The sequence below is a fragment of the Mustela lutreola genome, chromosome 1 (assembly GCF_030435805.1).
Source record: "Mustela lutreola isolate mMusLut2 chromosome 1, mMusLut2.pri, whole genome shotgun sequence".
Classification (NCBI taxonomy): Eukaryota; Metazoa; Chordata; class Mammalia; order Carnivora; family Mustelidae; genus Mustela; species Mustela lutreola.
The window spans coordinates 197,008,185-197,025,774 of record NC_081290.1 but is presented as its reverse complement, the minus strand read 5'-3'; the positions used below and the strand labels follow the sequence as shown (position 1 = coordinate 197,025,774).

General features: G+C 49.7%; 1 protein-coding gene and 1 long non-coding RNA gene across 7 annotated transcripts in view; one reads left to right on the top strand and one right to left on the bottom strand.

The window, feature by feature from the left end:
- KIRREL3 (kirre like nephrin family adhesion molecule 3) overlaps positions 1–17,590 on the top strand; it is a 548,210-nt gene that overhangs the window by 422,303 nt on the left and 108,317 nt on the right. The gene's annotated exons all lie outside the window — the stretch shown is intronic.
- Positions 1–17,590, bottom strand: part of LOC131838459 (uncharacterized) — a 35,786-nt gene that overhangs the window by 1,043 nt on the left and 17,153 nt on the right. The window contains exons 2-3 of one of the 2 annotated variants that reach the window (XR_009356606.1): positions 11,480–11,613; positions 9,804–10,029 (exon numbers count right to left, since the gene is read on the bottom strand). This is a non-coding gene — a long non-coding RNA (uncharacterized LOC131838459). The remainder of the gene's footprint in view (positions 1–9,803; positions 10,030–11,479; positions 11,614–17,590) is intronic. The other variant, XR_009356605.1, reaches the window with a different exon arrangement.

Sequence of the window (17,590 nt, the reverse complement as noted above, 5' to 3'; positions counted from 1 at the left end):
TTTGATTAAGAATGAGTGATTCCCAGGTGCCTTAGCCCTTGCCAAAATCCGTCCCCAAGGGTAGACCCATTAAGAATAAAGCAAGGTATTCAGAAAGAGTGAGGGAATGGAGGCATTGGCCAAGGCCAAGGAGTAACAGAGCAGCTAACTCCCCACCCCAGCCTCTCTCTTTGCCTGTGGCTGTCACACTTCCCAGCTGCCCCAACACCAAGATTCATGCATAAGAACACAACCAGACACCCAGGAGCTGCCGCTGGGTAAACAAGGAGACAAAGAGACAGCAAGCAAGCTAAACCAAGGCAGACAATGTATGTACAAATCTCAGCTAGCAAACAGGAGACCAGATAGGAGGTGGGTGAGACAGTGGGGCAGAAGGAGAGATGCTTATGGAGAACGGAAAGGATCTGCAGGGGTGGGGAAGGCTCCTCTGCCCCCACTCCAGTGTCTTGTGACCTCAAGTGCCCCCATCATATATGTGTTGCTCTCTCTAAAACTCATAAGCCCAAACTCCAGCCTGTCTGCAGAAAAGAAGAGGTTATCAGTGAGCATGGGGAGCTGTTTTATGGCTTATAATTATCTTGTACCATACTCAAAATAATTATAACTTCCACATATTAATAATTGAACTGGAATAGCAGCCATGACATAGATCAAGAGATAGAAATGTCTGTCCATGCCACACTATACACCTAGGTATAAATTGAACAATTGGTAAAATAGTAAAAAATAATTTTCTCTCAGATGCTGGAATTAGTGAGATATTGGAACAATTAGCTGCTTCTTCCATTAAAGATAAGGTGGTAACCATTATAGTTCCAATTTAGAATAAATATAAAAGACTAACTTGTTCTGTATAAAAGCATATTTGTTCTGTTTAACAGTGTCTAATCGGGTGTCTGTCACCTGAGGAGAAGTGGTTCCCTATTTCACCTGTTTTCTTGTTAAGTTGGTGTATTTTTATTTCCCTCCTCCTCCTCCCGCCCCCTACTCCTCACTACATTCAAAATAATAATAATAATAATAACAGCTTGAGAAGGAGCAAGAGAAAAAGTAATGAATGAACAGGAGTTTTTATAGATCTGGGGTTTATCATAAGCTAGAGTAATCACAATCGGCGCTGTTTAACTTCACAAAGCAATAAAAAGAAAACACTATTCAAAGGTCATTTAAGGAGGCATGTGTAGTCAATGAGAGGTTTGCTCTATTCAAAGGCTCGTAATAGCTTCTAGGGTAGAATCCGCAACATTGCAGGAATAGAGGTGATGGGTAATGTGTGTGTATTTGCGTGTGTGAATGTCTGTGTGTGTGTGTGTGTGTGTGTGTGTGTGTGTTCTCCTGTTTGGATTCAACACATCTGAGGCATCAAATGGAGACACAAACAAAAATCAATGAAGGGCAGACGAGAGAGGAAGAAGTAAAGACAGATCAAGCATAAGAATGTCAGGCGTGTTTGACATAATTGTCTCCATGTAATGAAGTACACGGTGCTTTAAAAAGGAACTGCTGGGAGGAGGCCATTTATTTATTCATCAAAAGTTCATTGAATACCTACCATAAAAATTATCCCAATTTTCATAACAAATGCTAGACAATGTTCTAAGCCCTGGAGCTTTCAAAGTAAATAAGACCTAATCCCTGCCCTCAAGGAGCTCACAATTAAAGCACACGCGTAAGTCTCCATGCTACTGTCACCTCCACAGAGAAACCCTGCCTGTCCGCCTTACCTGAATTAGATACCCCTTTTCCCGCACTGTGATAAACCATCGCGGCAGCCGGCTTATTTATTTTATGGCAGTTGCTCTAACTGGTGATCATTGATGAGACTGTCTGTCCCATCAGGAAGGTGAAGATGCTGCTCCCTCTTTTCCTCACCTATCCCTGGGCATGAGCCCGATGTCTCACACGTAAAGAGTAGTCCATCAACTTTAGTTTATGTAATTAATTAGTGCCCTGAGTGCACAACAGAGAAATGCACAAAGCCATCCACAGGTGCAAGGTGGATCTTGGGAAAAAGAACCATCAGGCAGCGTAAACCGACGTGGAGACTTGCACACAATGAGTGTCTCCCATCTCCAGCAGTTCCTTAAGTCCCACCTCTCAGCTTCCCCTCTATTCTGGTACAATAGTGCCTTCCTCAAGGCCAGGACCCAAGCAGGTCAGCAGAGGGAATGTCCCCACAGGCGGGTCTCCCTCCTTTCCACACTACCTCTCCTTCCTCACCCCGTCTACTGCTGGGCCACCTTCTTTTTTTTTTTTTTTTTTTTTTTTTAAGATTTTATTTATTTATTTGACAGAGAGAGATCACAAGTAGGCAGAGAGGCAGGCAGAGAGAGAGGAGGAAGCAGGCTCCCCGCCGAGCAGAGAGCCCGATGCGGGACTCGATCCCAGGACCCTGAGACCATGACCCGGGCCGAAGGCAGCAGCTTAATTCACTGAACCACCCAGGCGCCCCTGGGCCACCTTCCTGAGGCATTTCCAGACAGATATGTCCCATCAGATCTACCAGGGAGCTGTTTCCATCATCCTACCCACCCATCCCCCCAACACACACACCCTTATATTTCCATCCCTTTTCCTGGCTCTTCTCAATCACCCGGTTTTCCTGGAGCTCCCAGAACCACTCACCTTCTCCATGCACACTGCTTGCCCGGGGATGATCTTATTCACAGGGGGAATAGAAAGCTCTCACATGGTATCTGGTGAGGGGGTCTGCCTGCCCCTCGAAAAGCTTGGTACTCCTCTATGTTAGAACTTAAAGCCTAGCAGTTACAGTAGAATCTGCCAACTCAGGGAGGCCCAGGATCGATGAATGACTTGCCTCAGGTCAATAGGAAGCAGCCAGAAAGAGCTGGTGATGGTCTGGGAATTGCGGTCCCAGAATAGTCAGGACCACAATTCCAGGTGTCCTGACATCTGGTCCAGTGCTCTTGGAATTCTGAAAGAGGAGGCTCAGACCATGAACAGAAGGGAAGCCAGTAACACTTCACCTTGGCTTGGTTTGCAAAGCAAATGCAGAGCAAGCAGAAGGGGCTGGGAGAAGAGGGGACAGGACACAGAAGTCTCCGGTGGTGTGAGGCCTGGAGTAAGAGAACTAGGTCAGGGGAGATCATGTCTCAGGAACCAGAAAATTCTGTTAGCCCCTAGAACTGTCAAGAAGGGGAAATGAGGAAGAGGAAGTTGAATGGAGCAGAAGGAGGGAGCCCTGGCCTCCCTCCCTGCTAGCTTTCTGAGGCAGAGGTACGCCTGTACGGGAGTCTCTCCTATCTCCTCACAGGGGTGCCCTCTCCGGCCACATATCTGGAGGGGCGGTAGCTTTCCCGGACCTTCTGCATCGCGGCTCAGAGAAGGGAAAGCAGAAATGCCTGCCAGCACAGTGGTTTTCATCTTCCCAGGAAGAAACAAATGCAAGTGATTAGTCAAGGCAGCTTCAGTTCACTGGGGACCCCTGGGTCTTCTGGGGAGGGGCTCCAGTGTCCAGGAAGAAGAAAGCAGAATCCACAGCTGGCAGGCCCCCTACAGACTCTTGCATGCGATGCCCTGCAGCTCCTGGGCAGCTCCATCCTCCCAGTCCAAACTCTGCACATAGACCTCCATCACAATGCCTGCCCTCCCGTTTTACCTGTGTGCAAGAGCCAGAGCTCTGGGAGGGTGGGACCCAGGTGCCTGCTCCTGGACCTCTGGCTGATGGCATGGAGTCTATCCTTTCTTTCTGCTCCCCTGTCCCCCAATCCACAGAAATGAGTCAAAACGCTCCCAATTTCTTACCTCTCCCCGACAGTGTTGATAAGAGAAAGAGGTGCCCCACCAGTGTAGTGGAAGGAACACCTAAAAGTAAGGGGCCAGCTCTGTGACCTTGGGCAAGTCCCTGAATATCCAGATGTCAACCTTCTTGTGGATGAAATTCAAATAATGTTGGATACAATCATCTGTAAGCCTTTAAAATGTAATGATTCCAAAATCTAACTTGGCTTGGGGCATCCGAGTGTGTCTGGCTCTTGATCTCGGCTCAGGTAGTGATCCTGGGTCCTGGGACATCCTCAGGTCCTGGGATAGAGCCCTGTGTCGAGCTCCACGCTCAGTGAGGAGCCCGCTTGAGGATCTCTCTCCCTCTCCCTCTGCCCCTGCCACACGCGTGTGCTCTCTCTCTCTAAAATAAATGGATGGGTAAATCTTTTTTTTAATCCTATCTCAGCTTTAAACACCCTGCCCACACCCTATTCTCACCACTCATCCCCTAATTTTAAATGCTTTGGTCACCAAAGGAACCAGTACCGGGAAATTGACTGACTGGCTTTGCTTGGCAGCCTTACGGGGAAGGCAGATCTGTGTTTCTTCTTCCTGTCTGCCCTCTGAGAGTGAGTTCAGGCCCGTGTCAGCTGTCCCCTGGGTGGCAGTGAGAGAGTCGAGCAGACCTAGGGGACATGCTGTGCTTTTTAAGGAGCAAAGGAGAAGCAGGACCCTGGCCCAGGGTCCTTGGCTGCCTCAGCCGAGCAGGGATCAGATGACCCGCGAGCCCCTACCACTCTGACAGCAGCAGCCATAGCAGTCTGGCTTACACTAAGGGCTTACAATTTCCAGAGACCATTCTTTCACTGCCTGCGAGAGCCCCCAGGATGTTAGCTAATACTGTCATTTTGTTAGTTGGGGCTTTGGGGTGCATTTTTTCTTATTTCATTTTTCTTACTGATGTGTTTCCTTCCACTGGGGCTGCAAAGCTGGTTATTTGTATAACGTCCCTGTTTATTATTTATGACAAGATGCAGATTTCCAGGGCACTTTATGATTGTTATTTAATTCACTTGGCGTCTTGGAACAGGGGACCCGCCATTTCCATTCTCCTCCTTCCGCGATTTGATAGAGAATTCCAGTGTTTCCCGGGTCTCGTTCCTCCAGCCACCATTCCTACTGGGAAACCTGCTTATTTAAGGCAAGCTGGGGGCCCGTAGGCCACAGACTCTGCCAAGCTCCTTTTCAAACTTCCTTTTCTCTCCTACCCATATCCAGTCCTCAGTAAGACCTAGAAACGTCACCTCCCAAATATCTCTTGAATCCATCCACCTTGTCCATCTCACAGCCATGGCCCTTGTCCCCACAACCTCTCTTCCTCACTGGATTACAGAAGGGCTCTCCTTACTGGTTCTGTGCATCCATCATGCCCCTGCCTTCCCTCCCAGTTCATTTTCCACCTTCAGCCAGAGCAATATTCAAAATGCAAGTCTAATGTCACAGTCTTCTTGAAAATAGTTCAATGGCTTCGTGTTGCTTTTAGGAAAAATACCAAAATCCCTGGCATGTTTCATGAGTCTGTACATGATTTGGTTCCTACCTACCTCTTTGGCCTCATCTTGTCCCCTTAACACCATACCCCAGACACATCAGTCTTCTTTCAGCTCCTCAAACAGGAATGCTCCCATCTGTCCCAGGACCTTTGTCTATACTGGTCCTTCATAGCTCAGTCTGCACATATAAGTTCGTATTGCTATTTTTTAACTAATACTTGCCTTGCCTACTAATCTGTAAGCTCTGTTGGGTCTCCAGGATATCCCAGGGCCCTAGCATAATGTTTGCACAGAGTAGACACTGAAAGAAGAGCGAGCAAAGTGACCTTCTCTGCTTCTGGTCCGTGGCTCCCAAGATGCTGGGACTGGGTGATCTGAGAACCATGGACCCCTAGAAGAAACCTTACAAATCACCTGGGGATGAGGAAACTGAGACCCAGAAAAGTCATGTGACTTGTCCCAATTATCACAGCCTGTGAGCCACACAGCCAAGACTCAAACCCAGGCTTCTGACCCAAGGGGCCATCCTCTTTCCTCTTAACCATGCTAAGTTCTTGAAGTCTGGGAGAGGCAGGGTTGAGTGGATCAATCAGGGAAGTCTGCCCACTGAACGTGTGTTGAGGCTATGTTCTGAAAGAGATGAGAAGCAAAGAGAAAAGGAAGGGGAGGGGCTTCTTTGATCTAGATGTGCCTTATACAGAGTAAAGCCATTGCCCGCTATGAGCCCAGGACTGTGCCAGACATAGGAGCCTCAGGGAGGCAGGACACAGCTCTGTCCTCAAGAACTTTTGCCCTCCACTGGGAGGGGACCAGATATATTTCATACCAAGTTAATTTTGTGGTTGTTTTGGTTCTGTTTCTCCTTTTAACATTGTGGTGAGTATGCTTAATGGTTAAGTACTGTACCTTGGGAGTCAGAGAAATCTACATTCAAATCAAGTATAGGCTGAGCTGGTTTAGAACCATATTATCAAAGGTCCTCGAGGCCAGAAGGGACCAGAGGTCATCTGGTCCACACCCTCTTCTAATGGCTCAATATCCCCACCATGAACCAATGCATGTGAACCCTTCTGAGTACAGCAATAACGTGTACTCACTTCCTCACCAACCATACATCCCACACTTAGTCTGTGCCTCGCACAATGCCAGGACGCCCTTGACCTGTAGGGATACAGCCCCTCCCCCCAGAGTTATCACAGCCATTAAAATACAATGTCATAATTGCTGTAACCAGCTATGCCCAGGAGCTAGGGGAGCAGATACAGGGAATTCAATCCAACTATGGGCTAAGTGAGTAGGGCCCAGGAGTGCCCCCATAACTGTTTTTATGAAGCCATTGCAACCTATGCTTGTACCCTTGCAAAAATAGAAAATTTCATCTACAAAGGCCATGGGCAGCTCCTCAGCCAGGCTCTCAGGGTTTTAAATATAACACCCCTGCAACCCCATGTGTCTACAGCTTTATTGTCCAAATGCACTGATGTCCATGGGACCCAAGGACTTAGGTGGCAACCACTGGCAGAATCCTGGGGTCTCCCTCTATGCCTGCTGTGTCCTGAGGAGGCTTCCTTTCTTCTCTCTGCCTCCCTACCTGCCCCCCATCCTCAGCGAGCCTCAAAAGCTTCACCGCTGAACGGGGAGACCCTCCCCCCTCCCCCTCCCAGGGGAGAAGGAGTCTGAATAAATGAGCGTGTTTAATGGCCTGCGGTGCCATAAAGTTTTTAGAGCTGTGTGCTGGAATGAGCAGGTTCAGGCTGAGATGAATTATCCATGGCTTTTATCAAAGGAGAGTCAATAAAAACCTGAAGGAGCTTGCCCCATCTCCATAGAGTGGCCCATGTCACATCATTGGGTCCCGCGTTCTGGAAATAATAATCGGACGGATGTATTTTTCCCCCTGTTCCATCTGCTTTCTTCCCTACGCCTTCCCTTCTCAAATGTATTAGTTTCTATGGAAACTGTGTTGTTACTGGTATGGGAGGAGTTTAATGACATTCAGAAGTACCAAATCAAGTCCATTTATATAATGGTTTGAAATACACATAATGGCCTATGGAATATAGGACACGGTGACAGTTTCAGTAACTGCGTACAGAGTGTGGGATAAATAGAGCAATGTAATACTCCCCACCTCCAAGTCAAATGTGCGAGGAATAACCACTATTCTTCATACTAAAGAACAGCACTTCTCGACCATTATTCATGAAAGGATCTCAAACCCTACACCAAGCTGTTCTCCTTTCACTGAGGAAGGACGTTGGCTGATCATTGGTCCTCTGCACCCAGAGCTTTGACCAGAGTCAGCCAGAGCAGGTAGAGAGGAGAGAAAAGGACCTCAAAGAAGAGAGGAAGGAAGCAGCTATTCTGCCCCAGGCTCGGGGGGGGGGGGGGGGGGGGCGGTGTATGGGGGGAGGGGAGGCTCTCCACTCCCAACCAGCCTGCCGAACCACATTCCTCCTGCATCTGTTCATAGGGCTAGTCTCTGTCCTACTCCAAGACTTACCAGGCACCTACTGTGTGCCTCGTGCTGTAAGAGACACGGAGATGAACAACACATCCAGGATGCCCTCATCTTCACTCAGCTTCTGCCAGCAGCCGACCCTAAGCAAGGTCTTGCGTGTCATGGTCTGTCTGGGAGGCAGAGGGACCCTTAGCTCAAGAGAAAGACCTCAGGTTGCAGATAACCGGAGATGAGGAGTTAGCCTTCGGGCCCTGAAGTGGGCACGCCTCGGGGACACAGAGAGGGAGGGGGGGCCACTGACGGAGTCAGCTCAGCTCTCAGAGAATTTGGGGTCCAGTGGGAAGACAGGCACAGAAGATACTAGCAGAAGGCAGGGTGATGGGAGAGCTACAAATGTACCAGGGATATGTTCATGGAGCACAGAGGTGGGGCAAGCCATTTCTTCTGTCTGGAGTAACCCTGGGGGACCCCGAGCAACCAGGAGAAGGGTGGGGAGCTAAGCTGCAAAGACACAGGACTAGAGAGGCATTTCCACACACTGACATCAGTTCTCCTCATCCCATCACAAGTTAGGGGGGTTAACTCCACTTTGAGGGTAAAGAGGCTCAGAAAGATGAAGTCCTCTACCTAAAGGCACCCAGCTATGACCTGGTAAAACAAAGACTCGGACAGTGGTCTCTTTATCTCTGCCCTGCCTGGGGGAGCTTTGTGTGTTTGGGGGATGAGGGTGGGATGACTCCCTCTTTCACCAGCAAGGGCAGACCTGGCCGAGCTCCTGTTGTGGATCCACGTAGACGTCCCCCAGCCCATGGCCACCAACCACTCTCTCCCACATCTCCCCACCTTGCACAGCCCACGGACCCCCGGTCAGCCAGCAAGGCGCCCATCTGATCCTGCCCCAGATTGATATAGACCAGACTCACTACACCTAATATGCAGTGAATTATCTAGAATAATAGATAGGAGGAGAGGAGGTTTGGGGAGGGGGGGGTGTCAGTTCTGGTGGCCCCACAGGCATGTTTTTTTCTACCCTGTCTCCAGCCTCTCCTCTCCCAGCCCTGCTCTAAAGCCCATTGGTTCAGAAAGAGGAGGAGGGACCCGCCGTGGGTAAATAACAGTGGGAGAAGCTGGGTTAGCCCTCACTGAACAGGTCTGCCCTATAGAATGTCTCAGAGATTCTAATATGCCAAAGGGCGTGGTGAACCACCAAGAGGGGTGTATGGTTCAGAGTTTCCCCAACTTATTTGAATACAAAACATGCTTTAGGACTAATGTTCTCTGGAATCCATTTTGAGGAATGATGATTTAAGGCCCAGATCCGCCACCAACTTGTTTGAGTTTTGTCAAATAAGAGTAACTCAAGCCTGCCTGTGAGAAACAGTAAAATAGCTGGGGGGGGGGGGGGCTTTAGAAACTGGAAAACAATAGAAATAAGATGGTGCTGTTATTTACATGAGACAAACACATCGTTTCCCAAAGAACATTGCATTAGAAGTCGAACAAAAATAAATAAGTAAATAAACATCTTTAAATATAAGTTTGGTTCCTGACTAGGTGTATGACCTCGACCATGACCTCTCTTGACCTATATTTTTTTCATCTGCAAAATGGGTATACTTTGGGGCACCAAGGCTCTTTCCCTGTGCGGATATTGCAAAGAGAAGCATGACCTCTCTTGACCTATATTTTTTTCATCTGCAAAATGGGTATACTTTGGGGCACCAAGGCTCTTTCCCTGTGCGGATATTGCAAAGAGAAGCTATGCATGATGATTGTGTTAGTGCTTTGAGAAAGCATAAAGTACCATAAAATGCAAGGCATTATTATTAGTGTTCCAGGCTAAAACCCTCAATTCAGTCCCGTTTTGCTGAGATCAAAACAGGAGGAGTACTAGGAGAAGGGACCGGCTAGTGGGAGAAATAACAATGACTAATAATTTTCATCCATATGTATGATATTAGGAGCCTTGTATGAGCATGTCGCTGAGGGGAGAAAATGAATATTTCATGAGTAAACACTAACTGTAGTATTAAGATGAAATGGACAGAAAGGCCCCGGCTTACCTCTGCCACCAGGTTCAGCGAGGAAGGTCAGCGCGGGCTCTGTGGTCTGGATCCAGGGAGCGGTGCTGCCAGGCAGGAGGGAAGAGCTCAGGCTCCCAGCGGAGATGGAGCATTGTCTGTCCCTGGTGACTGGTAGAGATAGTCCTGCCCCAGGAGACAGAAGAGCCAATGCCCACATATAAAGCACCTGAGCGGCCTTGGGCAAGTTACCATAGCCATGTTCACACTAGAAAACAGGGGTAATAAGATCAGCTTTGCACAGCCGTAAGGTTCTCAGTCCAAGCCCAGCTGTTTGGAAGAGGGCTTTGTAGCACACACGGGTGGGAAGCGTCATTACTCATTTACTCGCTCAACGGACGTTTATTGAACATCTACTAATTGCCAGTCACTGCTGTGGCCATTTGTTTGTTATTCGCTGTGTGCCAAACACCCTGTGCATCATTTTATACACATCACCCCCTGTGATCTTCACTACTGTCCTGAGAGGTATCTGTTAGTACTCCCACCTTCCACATGAGGAAATGAGACTCGGGAAACATCAAGAACTCGCCCCAAGCCAGATGGCTAGTAAATGGCACAGTCCAGAGCTATAAGAAGCCAAAACCCTTTATTCTACACTAAATGCCCGATCCTCGTCCATGGTACTTGTGTAGAGCCAGAGGGGAACCCCGCTTCCAATGCCCACCAGCTCTGCCCTGGTCCGTCCATGCTTCATGCTTTCTAACATCGGGGCTGGTTTCTCGCCCGAAGGAGAAAACTTCTCAGTCCCCTCCTTTCGCTCTCTAGGATACCTTCCCTTTGTTTTCTGTCCCCACACTCTCCGCCTGACCTCCGTCTGATCGTCTGTCCTCACCCTAGGGGTTTTCACGTCCAGCCCCGTCCAACAAGACATTTTCCTCCAAGACCCTGGGCAGCTTGTATCTCTTCTCCGGGCCACCCCTTGGGTGGTGTGAACATCGAACATCTCCCACCCCTGTAATACCCTTAGAAGATGGAAGCACCAGATGGAGCAGTACCAGGATTAAACCTAGCCAAATCTTCCCCAGCCCTCTCTGCCCACCACGCAGCGCGAGGACACAACCGTCTCCGCAAATCTCTTCCCTACAGGGCAGTTTCGTGTTATCTTGGCTCATTCTTTCTCCAGAGATGAAGAGATTGTTTTAAACCCGCCGCCCACCAGCTCTGCTCCTGGCTTCCAATGCCATTAAGTTTCATTATAACAAATAAACACCACAATGACATTTATAAGTTACCACTGAGCACAGAAGCACAAATATGAAGCAGATAAACTGCATTTGATCCAAATAATTACTGCAGGCAATATTGGGCTTAGTCTGAGCTGGCAGCCGGGTACCGAGTAATTTATTAGATTGCGTAAGGCAATGTTGCACGTTGAGTTTTTCATTATTGTGTCTCTTCCCCTCTCCGTGGTCTAAATAGGTTAGAGGAGTTTAGACAGTGCCATGGCCAAACAAAGACAGACTTTGCTCAAGCAGATTAAGGCTGGGAATTACAGCCAAGTGTCCGGGAATGCCTGCTTCCCAACCAACATGGCACTTGAGAGAGAAGAGAGGGTTTCGGATTATCTTGATCCTGCCAGCCAAGGACGGTTCCCTGTGTGTGCTCCCCACCCACTGGCCCGGAAACAGAAGGAGGCCCCACGAGGGAGTACGTACAAGGATGGATGGAGCTCCCAGGACTCCGAGCCTGGATTCCTGCCGGGGGTGCCTTTGTGCTCAGCCAAAGACCCTCTCTACCACAAGGCCCTCCGTAGCTCCGGGCAGCCTCAGACCCCAGTCCCAGATCTCTCCTGCAATAAATAAAGGGAAGGAAGCAGTGTGCCCGCCAACTCTGCAAAACAAAGCAGTGAGAGCTGGCTACCGGCAGCCACCTCCCTGCCAAGCCCAAACTCATAAAGTTTAATTCAAGGGGTTACAATCCCTCCCATTCAGAGTCCCTCCTGCCCCATTCCCCCAGCCTTAGTAAATTACCCAATAAGCAGCAAGGACCTGTAGTTATTGTGCAGTTAAATGGTATTTGCCCAGTAAATCCTGAGCAGGGTACTAACGGTGATATACAGTAACTAATTACGGACATGAATTCTCTCCCCAAGACGCCAAGTGTTACCAAATATTGTTGCGTTTAAGGGAGAAGGTTTGAAAGCTGCTCTGTTTCCCTCCAGTGAAGCCGCGAATAACTCTTCTATTAGAGGAGCTGTCGGCACATCTAGTGGCACTTCTGGCTGGGAGATAGAGACGTCCCGGGGGTCGGGCCCGAGTGGGGCCTGGAGATAGCTCCCATTTCCTGGCCACCCCCACCCCAACCCCCGGTCCCATGCCCCCTGCGGAAGTCTCCCTCCAGCCACTAGCTGGTCCTTTTTGGACAAGGGATGAGAGGTTCAGCACTAGGGTGGCTGTTACAAAGGCACGAGACCCCAGCCGTGCAGGGAATGTAAGTCATTATTCCCCCAGCCCGGGACCGAGCGAGAAGGCTATTGGGCCTTTGCAAAAAGCTTCTGAATGGGGATGCAGCAGGGGAAGATAAAAAATGCTTGTGCCTCTGCCAAGCTGTGGACAACTCTTGCCCTAAATTTTTGTTCTTGGACCTGATCTCAGCCCCAGGGGTGCCTGGGGGCATCAGAAGTTTCTCTGGCTGATGGCGGTCTGCAGGTGGGGCAGAGCCTGTGTACAAGGCAAGAAGCAGTTGTCCTGTCAGGCTCCTTGATGTGTTTTTGGAGCACAGCTGGGGGCAGCTGGAGGACACAGTAGCCAGTCTCTGTTTTCTGAAGAGGTAACCATGAAGCTCAAACACGCTCTGGTCTTACCGGGTACTATGGAGTAAACCAAGACACAGAACTAGAGTCTGCCCGCTCCAATGCACACCGTGACCTTGGACAGGTTACTTAACCTCTCTGAGCTTCTGTTTCCCAATCCAAAAAATAGAAGAGATCCTCTCTATCTCTCAGTACCGTTGATGTGATAATGGCTAGCTTTGGAGTTCCCCTGCTTCAAGGGGCTCCCCTGAGAAGCCAGTTCCATCTTTCCCGCCATTAGCTCGTCTTCTGATATGGGCTCAGTGACCCAGTGTAAGCCTCTTAGAAGCTAAGAAAAGCCCTCAGACCATCCCAGGTGCTTCCCAGCTGCATGTAGTCTCTCTCCTTCCTCTCAGGGTGACAGTAGCACAAAATCTCTCCTTTACCAACACGTCCACTTTCAAACAATCAGACAGGCACAGTAATGGCAAGTTTATTTGGTTTGGTTTGGTTGTTTGGTTAGTGCCTGCATTTTCAGGGTTGGAGAAGGTGATCTGAGCCCTTGCCAGGGTCACAACCAGGTGGCGGCAGGCTGGGTTGGGAGATGTACATTTGCTGTGGGGCATTGAGCCAACCGCTATGGTGAGTCTTGGCATTCAAGTCTCCACATCAGGACGGATCTTAGAACCTCCTCCACGGGGTGTCATGCAGGTAGAAGAAGCAAAATAACATATGCGAAGTTCTTCATGGAGTATAAAGTGCATGCAAGACTTAGCTGTGGCTAATCCCCTTAACCAACCTGAAGAATGAGACCCAGAGTCCCAGGGCAGTGCGAAGCATCACTTTTTTAATTAGGACACATATATAGTCAGCTCTCAATTATCTGCTGGCAAATTGTCCCCATGCCTGGCAAACTCTATCACCAAGATTGCTTAATGAAGTCCTCTGTTAACATTTCACAGCTTCTTATTTTGCTCTTATTTGCATGAATCCGGAAGGGAATGAAAGTCCTCTAAAGGCGAAACCCGCTGATATCCCTGTCCCCACCTAGGGGAAGGTGTCGAGCCGTGAACACAGTGAGCTGGTGGGGGGTGGGGGTGGCCCGCCTCCAGCTGTCAGCCAGGACCAGAGGTGATGTTCTGCGCCCGGCCGAGTCGGCGGCAGCGGGGAGCTCCATCACTGGCTTTGGTTTTGTTTTGTTGAGTATTAAAAATTCCCAGAACATCAAACGCATCCACATTCAAACGTGAATACTGAAATGCATTCCAGAGTTGAAAAGGCATGTTACTTAGTACTATTCATTATTTTGCACTGTCCTTCACTTTGGATTACTCACACCCTTGCTTCCTCTCCATTAGCGAACATAATTACGAGTTGGTTGTCTTTGGGCTCCAAGAAGGAAGAAATGTGGGACATGGTGATCTACTCCCTGTTGGGAACGACTCCGGAAGCCATGAGATGTTTTCTCTATAAATACCATGTCTGGGTTGCTGTCCCCGACACAGGGCTGGTGAGTGGCACAGAAGCTGCTCATTTCAAGAACAGACTGCCGTATCCACACAGAGCACCTGGCTCCCAGGCCCACTTTGGGATCTGTCTATGGGAAGCAGCCACCCTGCTCTTGATGGAACACTTGGAAACCATCGAAACTGCACAGGACCTTCTGATACCTTGAGCATTTCACAGCAGGACCTTGGGGTCCCCTGCACAGTAGCCCACTGGCTGGAGGGGCCCCTCAAACTTCACCTAGCCTGCCCCCACCCACCTCACACCCTGGCATTCCATATGGGATTCCACTGGCATAAGATTACATGCACTGGGAAAAAAAATTAGTGACAACCACTGACTTCATCCAACGACCTCATGGAGTGGCAAAGGAAACATGGCGCACCTAGAAGGAAATGGCAGCTAGACCAAGTCCAGAGAAAGACAAGTTCCCTCATGGGGCGCCTGGGTGATTCAGTGGGTTAAAGCCTCTGCCTTCAGCTCAGGTCATGATTCCAGGGTCCTGGGATGGAGCCCCGCATCAGGCTCTCTGCTCAGCAGGGAGTCTGCTTCCTCTCTCTTTCTCTGCCTGCCTCTCTGCCTACCTGTGATCTCTCTCTGTCAAATAAATAAATAAAATCTTTTTAAAAAAATTAAAAAGACAAGTTCCCCCAAACCAGAAAGAACCCAGTTCCCCCAGGCATCCCACGGTGCCTCCCAAATGGGCACCAAAACCCACCTGTGGCCGGATTATCCCCGGGAGCTGTAGAACGCAGGCTCCTGGACCTAGCTCAGAACCACCATCTCAGAATTTCTGGCTGGGAGCCCAGGAAAGTGTATTTTTAGCAACTTCCTCGTGTGATTGGTTTTTTTTTTTGTTTTTTTTTTAAAGATTTTACTTATTTATTTGACAGAGACAGAGATTACAAGTAGGCAGAGGCAGGCAGAGAGAAAGGGGGAAGCAGGCTCCCTGTGGAGCAGAGAGCTCATGTGGGGCTTGATCCCAGGACCCTGAGATTATGACCTGAGCCGAAGGCAGAGGCTTAACCCACTGAGCCACCCAGGCGCCGCACCTCGGGTGATCCTTATGCATGTGAACGTTTTAGCACACTTTCCCGCTGGCAAGGTCTATACCAGGATAAAATGATTATTTTAAAATGTTTGTTTAAAAAAAAAAAAACACTTGAGGGTTAGGGCATGGATCTTCCTCAAACAGACCAAATGTCCTTGAGAGATTTGCCTCTACCTCCTCTTCGCTCAGTTGTATTCTTCTCAGCTATGGGTTCTCCCCACCCAAAAATAAGACTTTGGATAAAGCAGAACAAAGAACCTTAGGCCTGAAAGGGAGGGACCTAACAGACTGAGTCTAGACTCTGCATTGTACACACGGGGAGTCCCGGAGAAGGGAAGAGTCAGGCCGAGGGCACCCAGGTCAGAGGTGGCAGAAGCAACACCAATTGTGTTGCCCGCCCTCCCCCCAAGCACGCCGCCCCTCCTGACACAGAAACAGTCCCCCAGGTCACCTATCACCCCTTCCTGCAGGCCAGGGAGAGGGGACCTTGATGCCTCCATCCTTCTCATCTTCTCTCAACCCCTACCAGTTCTATCTCCAAGTGGCTCCCAAATCCACTTTCTTCTTTCCACGGATGCGGCTTTAGCCTGAGTTCCGATGACAGCAAGATCTTCCTGATCAGTCTTCCCGTCTTCGGATTATCCTCCTTCACCCACCCCCTCACCGTCCCCGCTGTGATCTTCCCCAAAACTCAGATCTGAGCATGTGGGTCAAACCCTTTGATGATTTCTCATTAAGTGCAAACTTCTTAGCGTACACTTGGGGCCGACACGCTCAGGCCTACCATGATTCCCTAGCAATGCTCCCTATTGAACACATCCGCACGCCCCCGTGCTGTGCACCTGTTCCTGCCTGGTTCCTAGCGACGGTGGCCGCTCTGCACTTTTGGGCCTGGGTGCACCTTTTGGGTCAGGTGCCCAGGGCGAGGACACAGCTTCCTGTGTCCTTCCAGTAACTCTTAGAAAAGGGAACAGAGGGGCATCTGGGTGGTTCAGGTCATGATCTCAGGGTCCTGGGATCCAGTCCTGCATCTAGTTCATTGCTCAGCAGGGAGCCTGCTTCTCCTTTTCCCTCTGCCTTTCCCCCGCTTGTGCTCTCTTCTCTCTCTCTCTCTGTCAAATATGTAAATAAAATCTTAAAAAAAAAAAAAGAAAAAAAGGAAGGAAGGACGGAGTGAGGAAAGAAAACAGAGATGCTGGACACTATGGAGTTAGCCAATCCGCAGCTCTGCCTCCCAATGGTTCCCACCCTGATCATCTCTAAGGAGGTAACCATAGAAGCTATGTCCGCCCACAGCCAATGTCCACACTTCCTTTCAGACTCTAATGACTTAGCTCTCTCCTGCTCTTCAGCATCCCCTTCTCTCTCTCCTACTGCTCCTTGCCTTTCCCCAACAAGGGTTCAGGGAGTACATATTCCTGAACACACAAAAGCCTGAGGCTCAGAGACAGAAAGGGGCTTTGCCTGGGCCCCATGGCCAGCTCGCAGAAAGCCTGAGATGGCATCCTGGCTCCTAGCCTTCATGGGCTGCCAGAGTGTCTCCCATCTCTCCTCCATACCCTCCCCCACCATTGCCACAAAACCCTGCACTGCTCTGCCCTTCCCATCTCAGTCAGACTCAGGGAGGACCACAGGCAGGGATGGATGGGCTCCTTCCCAGGTTTGATGCACCAGTATTTCCAGAAGCACTTATCAGTATCCTCTTGGCATCCAGAGCTTGGCTGAATGGATGGAGGATTACCTCCGCCTGCCTCTCTAATGAGGACAGTGCAGGTTCTGGCCGGGGCCACGGGCTGATCATCAGTAGACGAAGGATTTATAGTGACTTTGGAGTCACCCTGCCTCGGCCAGCCCCATTGCTCTTCATTAAAGCCCCACACTGTCCAGGACAACCTTGGTGGAGTATGTATCCTGGGGAGAGGTATGTGAGAGCAGGAGAATCACAGGTTACCTGGGAGCCACCAGCTCAGACAAGACACAAGGACAGGAAAACATGCCCTCGGAATTCCTGTCCCACATCCAGCCCCAGGGAGGGGCAGTCTGGCTTTCCTGTGTAAGCCCAAACAAAACTCCAGAGCAATTTCTGGAATGTTGGTCATCTCAGCAAGCTTCTCCTCACCTGTGTATCAGAATCAAGTTGCTAGTGGCTGCAGATGGTAATGTGGAGGGTGAATGTGTCTTCATGTCTCTCTCCCGGCAGACAGTCTAGCAGAAACAGTGGACCAACAGCCCCTCTTCCACCCCACTCCCACGCTCTGTTCTTCTGGCTTCTCTGTTGGTGTTTCCAGTCCCAATCCAAAGGAAGAAGATGGGGTTAAATGACCTCTGGCCATCCCAATAGGGCTCTAAGCTTGTGCAGACCTCGACAGTGGTTAACTGTGCCACCCAAGACAGCGTTCCCAATCTGTCCAGCCTGGAGCGACCCTGTCCCTCTTAGGCGGGCACGTCAGCATCAGTGACTTCCCCTATTTGGAGATG